At 32.0% G+C, this 6,474-nt stretch overlaps 1 long non-coding RNA gene across 1 annotated transcript; it reads left to right on the plus strand.

Annotated features, from left to right (window-relative positions):
* Window positions 1-2,252: 2,252 nt before the first annotated feature.
* Window positions 2,253-4,598, plus strand: LOC145797172 (uncharacterized). The gene is made up of 3 exons (XR_014338369.1): window positions 2,253-2,669; window positions 3,097-3,264; window positions 4,476-4,598. It is a non-coding gene; the product is annotated as an uncharacterized LOC145797172 (long non-coding RNA).
* Window positions 4,599-6,474: the final 1,876 nt, after the last annotated feature.

Genomic DNA, 6,474 nt, shown 5'->3' on the forward strand with positions numbered 1-6,474 from the left:
AATTAAAATTAAAAAAAAAAAATTATATATATATATATATATATTGTGGCTTTGAGACGGCTTCATATATATATATAGTCATAAAATGGTTTAAATAAATGCAACGGTATTTTTCTGTTACAAAAAATAATAATAATAAAAATAAAAACGACGTCATCTTACTCTTTTGAACATTTCCTTTTTCATCCATTATTTCATCTTTCTATCTCTCTGTCTCTGTCTCTCTTCTCTCTTTCTCTCTCACTCATCACTCTTCTTTGTCTGTCTGTCTCTTTCTTACTCTCTATGTCTCTGTCTCCGTCTCCGTTTCCGTCTCTCTTCTCTTTCTCTCTCTCACTCATCACTCTTCTCTGTCTGTCTGTCTGTCTGTCTGTCTCTCTCTCTCTGTGTCTCTCGTCCATCTTTCTTCTCTTTATCTCTCTCATCTCTCTTCTCTCTTTCTTCTTTTTATCTCTCTCGCTCTCTCGCTCATCTCTCTCTGTCCCTCTCTCGTTTATCTCTTTTCGCTCTTCTCTTTCTCTCTCTATATCTTTTCATCCATTTTTTCATCTTCATCTCTCTCTTCTCTTTCTCTCTCTTACTCATCATTCTTCTCTCTCTGTCTGTCTATTTGTCTCTTTCTCTCTCTCTGTGTCTCTCATTCCTATATCTTCTCTTATCTCTTTTCTCTCTCTGTCTCTTTCATTCATCACTCTTCTCTTTATCTCTCTCGGCCATCTCTCTTCTCTCTATCTCTCTCATCTTTCTCCCTGTCTCTCTCGTTCATCTCTCTTCTCTTTATGTCTCTCTCGCTCATCTCTCTTCTCTCTATCTCTCTCTGTCTCTTTTGTCCATCTTTCTTCTCTCTCTGTCTTTTTTCTGTCTCTCACTCTCTATCTCTTTCTCTTTTCTTTCTCTCTCTCTCTCTTTCCCACTATGTTTGTGTTGCTCACTCTCTCCCTCTCGTCTTCTCTATTTACTGAGCTCCCTCTCGATTTATCAATCCATTACAAGAAAATGCACTTTTAGCGACCACTTTGTCTCTCTCTCTCTCTCTCGCTCATCACTCTGTCTCTTTTTCTCTCTTTCTCTCTCTCTCTCTCTCTCCTTTATCTGTCTCTCACTCATCTTTCTCTTTCACCACCCATCTCCTTTACCACCTTCACCACTACTGCAAACACCATTCCACTACCACCACTACTTCCATTGTCGCCACTTCACCTCTACGACTACCATGACTACTACCATCGCCACCACTCCACTACCACTACCACTACCACCACCACTACTACTACTATTACCTCTCATCTACCGCCGCCACTCCATCTCCCATACCACTACCACAACTTCATCACTAATCTCCTTCGCCATCACCACCACCACCACCACCTCTTATCCACCACCTTCACCACTACTACCACTCCCTCTCCTTTACTACAAAAAATTTGTTTAGTTATGATTTTTTTAATAGAGTGTCGAATTGAGTTTTGAATTGTATGTGGAATTGAGTTTTGAAAGTTTGATGTGACATGTGAAATAATAAAATTTGTTTGGTGATGAGTTTTCAAAATAGTTTTCAAAATTTAATTCAACTTATAATTGATAATCAAACACGCAACTCATAACTCGATATCCGTATTTTTGATCAACAGTCATAACCAAACTATTTTTAAAATACTCAAATAAAAAAATGTTTTTTTTAATTAATTGTTTTTAAATAAATTTTTTGAATATTTTTTTTTTCAAATCATTTTTTTTTTCAAACAACTTCTATGTCAATTATTTTCTGTCAATTAATTTTTTTGTCAAATCATTTGTTTATGTTAGTTTTTAAATAGAAATTTAAAAATTTGACTAACAAATTTTTTTTAATTTTTTTTTTCAAATAAATTTTTTTCAATTAATTTTTTCCAATCAAAATTTTTTTTTTCCAATTATAATGTGTATGATCTCATTGTCATGAATAATAATAAAAATAAATAAAAATATTTTAAGCCTAGACAAATATGTTTTTTTGTTTATGTTTTAAATTTTTTTTAAATATTTTGTTCAAACCAAATGCATGTGTAATTTATATTTTTTTAAAAATAAACAAAAATTAATTTATAAAAATTTTATAAACATAAACTAAAAAGATAAACGTTATCAAAAGCTCCCTCAAAATTTCATTTGTGACCAGAAAAACGAAGGCGCCAAAATGAAAATTAATAGGCGCCAAATAAGAAGATAAGAAATTTCAACACCTAAAAAGTTAAAATATTAGAATAGGAAAACCCTCTCTCTTTCTCTCGATCGCCAATCTTTGCACCAGTTTCTAGGGTTCCAATCTCCACACTCATAGTTGCGCACACACAAATGGAGCATCAGTTTTCACAGATTAGACACGGCCTTTAATCGATCTCAACCTCGGCTTGAAATCTAAAGAGAGAAAGTATGGTGGAGGATGGATCAGAGAGAGAGAACGGGAGGCTATCGACAATGGATTCGATTGAATCTCGATCGGTATTTCAGGAGGAGGACAAGTCAGAGATCAAGGACGAGGAGGATGATGAAGATTTGACACCTCAAATAGGCATGGATTCGGACGACGATGATAATTCCGAGCAAAGACTCATTTGGCAGGCCCTCGGATCGATTCCATTGATATCAAAGCACTTAAGGTCTCCGAAGCACAACAGAACGACTTTGAGGTACAAATTTTTCTTTATTAGCAAATTTTTTCTGATACTTCACCGAAGTTCATAGCACGTTATGGTAGGATTGCTGATTGCACATCTACTAATTATTGGGCCTCATAGTTACCGTGCAAAACTGTCTAATTTTTTCTTTGAACTTCATTGTCTGTTTATCATGTTCAGCAGATACGCATGCACCATTTCAAATATGTAATTACTAATTGAGACTCTAGACTAGGTTCTTACTTCATTGTTTAGGAAATCTGGCTAGTAATGGAGCCTATCAAGTAGATTTTTTTAGCTATTTATATTGTGAACAATATTTTAGGTCAGTTTTTGGAGTTTTTTTTTTTTTAATAAAATTTTATTCAAAATTGTTCTTCTCAGGCAATTGAAGTTTTTATTTTTATTTAAATTTTTCTTTGTGTTGGTGATAAGCTAGGCAATTGAAGATGATCCCAAATACTGGGAAATGTCATAGCCAGGGAAGTTCATTCAAAGAGAGAAGAGTGGGAAATTGATTTAGCTAAATTGGATATAAGAAATGCCATAGCTCATGGGACATATGGTACCGTGTACTGGGGGACTTATGATGGCCAGGATGTTGCAGGTGATTCAACAATTTCCTATGCTTCATTCTGTTTAGTCAATCTGGAATTAATTTCATTCTCATCAGATTAAAAGATATGTTAAATTCACAATCTGTACTTTAGCTACTTAATGCTTTCAATTTTGAAGAGGTTGTGATATGCTTATTTTCTTCGTAATTTCTTGAATTAGTCTACGTTTTTGGTTGGTTTCTTTTTAGTAGGATCATTAAATTGATAATTTCATTCTCCATGATTGCAATTTTTATTGGTTTTTTCTCCCCCTGCTTTTCTTCAATGATTTCCATGTGAAAACATTATTTTGTAATGGGTCAAATGATACTTGATTTTTTTTTTGTTTGAATAGTAATGATATTGTATATTTTTTTCTTCTTTGAATAGCAATCAAAATGGAACAGAATAAGAAATTGCCCTCCTTACTTCGTTAGAGGTTTTGTCTAGAATGTGTTCTCCTACAATCCCCTCAATCCTTTTCTTTTAATGCTAGATTAGCCATTCAATTAAAAGGGTGTTCAGATTTATCTATCTTTTTTTTTTTTTTAATATAAAAATCACACTTCAATATTTTATGCTTTGTGATCTAAAATATATGAACACTACTACTAGAAAATGTTAGAGGGAGTTCAATCTTTTGAATGCATAACAATGATAACATTGCTTATCTATCGCTCTACTTACACTCGGTTCCTGTTTCGATAAATGGATTTTAAATGAAGCATTTGAGGTTATTAAACTTTATAAAAATCAATGAGAGATTGACCAACTAAATGGAAGATAGAATAGAGCAAGAAGACAAATATTTTGCCATTATGATCATTAGCATGAAGGATTTCAAATAACTAATTTGATATTGTCATTTCAAATCCATCATAATAAAGCTCTCAAATTCAATCTTGAAATCCATATCTAAGTTCAAGTTACTATTATTTTTAGTTACACCATATTGAAAATGTCTAATGATTAGTTTTACATCATCGTTATGTAGACGTATCTATAACATATGTTTATACTTATGTTCATGCTTGTTAGGTATATATAATCTATTGTAATTTTTTTTATGTGTATGTAATCTGCTGTAAATACCAATGTACTGTTGATTATCAACATGTTTAATTCTTTCAGATTTAACCTTGAAATTGCATTTATCTAGTTAATATCACACATTTTTGTTTATATCAATATTCTCACAACTATATCTTTCATAATATAATAGTGAAGGCATTGGATTGGGGTGAGGATGGTATTGCCACAGCTGCTAAAACTCTTGCTCTTCGGACATCGTTTCGGCAAAAGGTGGCTGTTTGGCTTAAACTTGACCATCCAAATGTTACAAAGGTAAAGCTTTTTCTTTTTTCTTCATCTTCTCTTCCTCCTCATCTTTTTGTAACATGCATGCGAAGCCTGGTGGATCCAGCTAGAGACCTTTCACAGTTTGATGATGTGAGTACTGTTTTCCTACATCTCTCAAGGACCATTTATAACTCTTGCCTCATAAGCAGTGATTTGTACCATGATATGTATTGTTGTTCTGTGATTAGAGATAAGTTCATGATTGCAACAATTTCTTATTTTTAAGAAGCATTGACACTTCTAAGAAGTTGTTGACCCTCATTCAAATGTGTCTTATTACTTCTTTTAATTTTTTAGACTAGGAAATATTTCAGCAAGGTTGTGAATATGTTAAATTTAAGGTTGGTTTGCATCTCTCTGCCTAAAAAAATATTCTAAACCTAAGTTAGTGAAAGCATATATGTCAATCATTGCTTGATGTTTCTTTTCATAGAAGAGAAGAACTAAGGCATAAAGCAGGATCTTCCTCTTGCTTTTCTATGGATCTTTGTTTCATCAGCCTTTTCTTTATTTTCTTTTATTTTTTGTTGCTTGTGGAATCGATTATACAATTATCATGTGGTCTTGTTCATTTTTGGGTAAAAGAATTGCTCCTGCTTTTTATATGGATCTTTTTCCTAAATTTTTTTAATGTTCCTTTTTATTTTCCATTTTTTTTGGGGCGGAATTTCTTGTAGCTTAATGTTTATTTTCTCTTTATGATTTTCAAGAGTCGATCGTCATATTAAAACCACGACTAGAATTGCAAAGAATCTTTTTTTTTAAAAGGTAAAGCTTTCTTTCTTGTCAATTCTTTCTTTTAATTTTCATTTGCTTTTAATGTTTTGGTTCTTACACTTTGAATTTACGTATTAGTTCAGAATGCACTAATGTTTTTGTGTCCTCAATCATCACCAGACTTCTACCATCACATGAACACTTAGAAATGCCTTGGATATGAAAAGGAGGGATCTAAAGAGAGTAGCTTGGCATTTTAGAATCTCAAAAGAATTCCATCTCTACAGTGGTATAAAGAACAAATTTCTTAGGTAAATATGATAAAAGATGGAAAGATAGTCAGTACTTAACAAACAAATTTTGCGGTGGAATAATAAGAGGCAAAACAGTTATCTTCATCTAATAGTTTACCAGGATTGTTCACATGACTTTTGACCATTTTTCAATTAATACTCTTGCTTTGAATATATTTGTGAGATGTTAATTTAGAAACAACTGGATCAAGTATGGTTCTACTCACCTTTGACTTTGAAACACCATCTCCATAAGTGGTTGAACTATGATGATTACTCACAAAACTAGACTTATATAGTAGTTGATTTTTTTATGTTTTTTTGTAATTAAACTATTAACACATAATTATATTGTCATTAATTATTTTTATTTTTTGTTTTCAGATATTTCCCGAGTAGTGGTTTGCTTATTGTGGAATACAGGCGTGTGAAGATTGCGATTTACTTTTATTTTTGTTACCCACGGAAGAATTATGAGGGAAACTTTTGTTTTGGATTGACGTTATTTTGAATTGTGAACAACATTATGTATTTAAACATTGTGTATGTATTATGCAATATTATGTAGCGGGATAAGTTTGCTTGTTGTAATGAATGAATGCAAGAATATTTTTATTATAGATGAATTGTTATTTTTATACTGAAATTTTTATATTATTATGTAATTGTTGGTTTCTTTTTCAATTATTTTTCATTTAATATAGGTAATTTTCATATTTTTAATAATTTTATTGTAGTAGTTTTTTTTTTTTTTTTTTTTTTGAGACGACACCACATTGCCGTCGCAAATGATATTGGCAGAATTGAGATAAAAGCCTTTTGCGACGGTACTCTTAGCCGTCGCAAATACTC

Source organism: Camellia sinensis, chromosome 8 (genome assembly GCF_055761805.1).
Source record: "Camellia sinensis isolate YWXY chromosome 8, ASM5576180v1, whole genome shotgun sequence".
Classification (NCBI taxonomy): domain Eukaryota; kingdom Viridiplantae; phylum Streptophyta; class Magnoliopsida; order Ericales; family Theaceae; genus Camellia; species Camellia sinensis.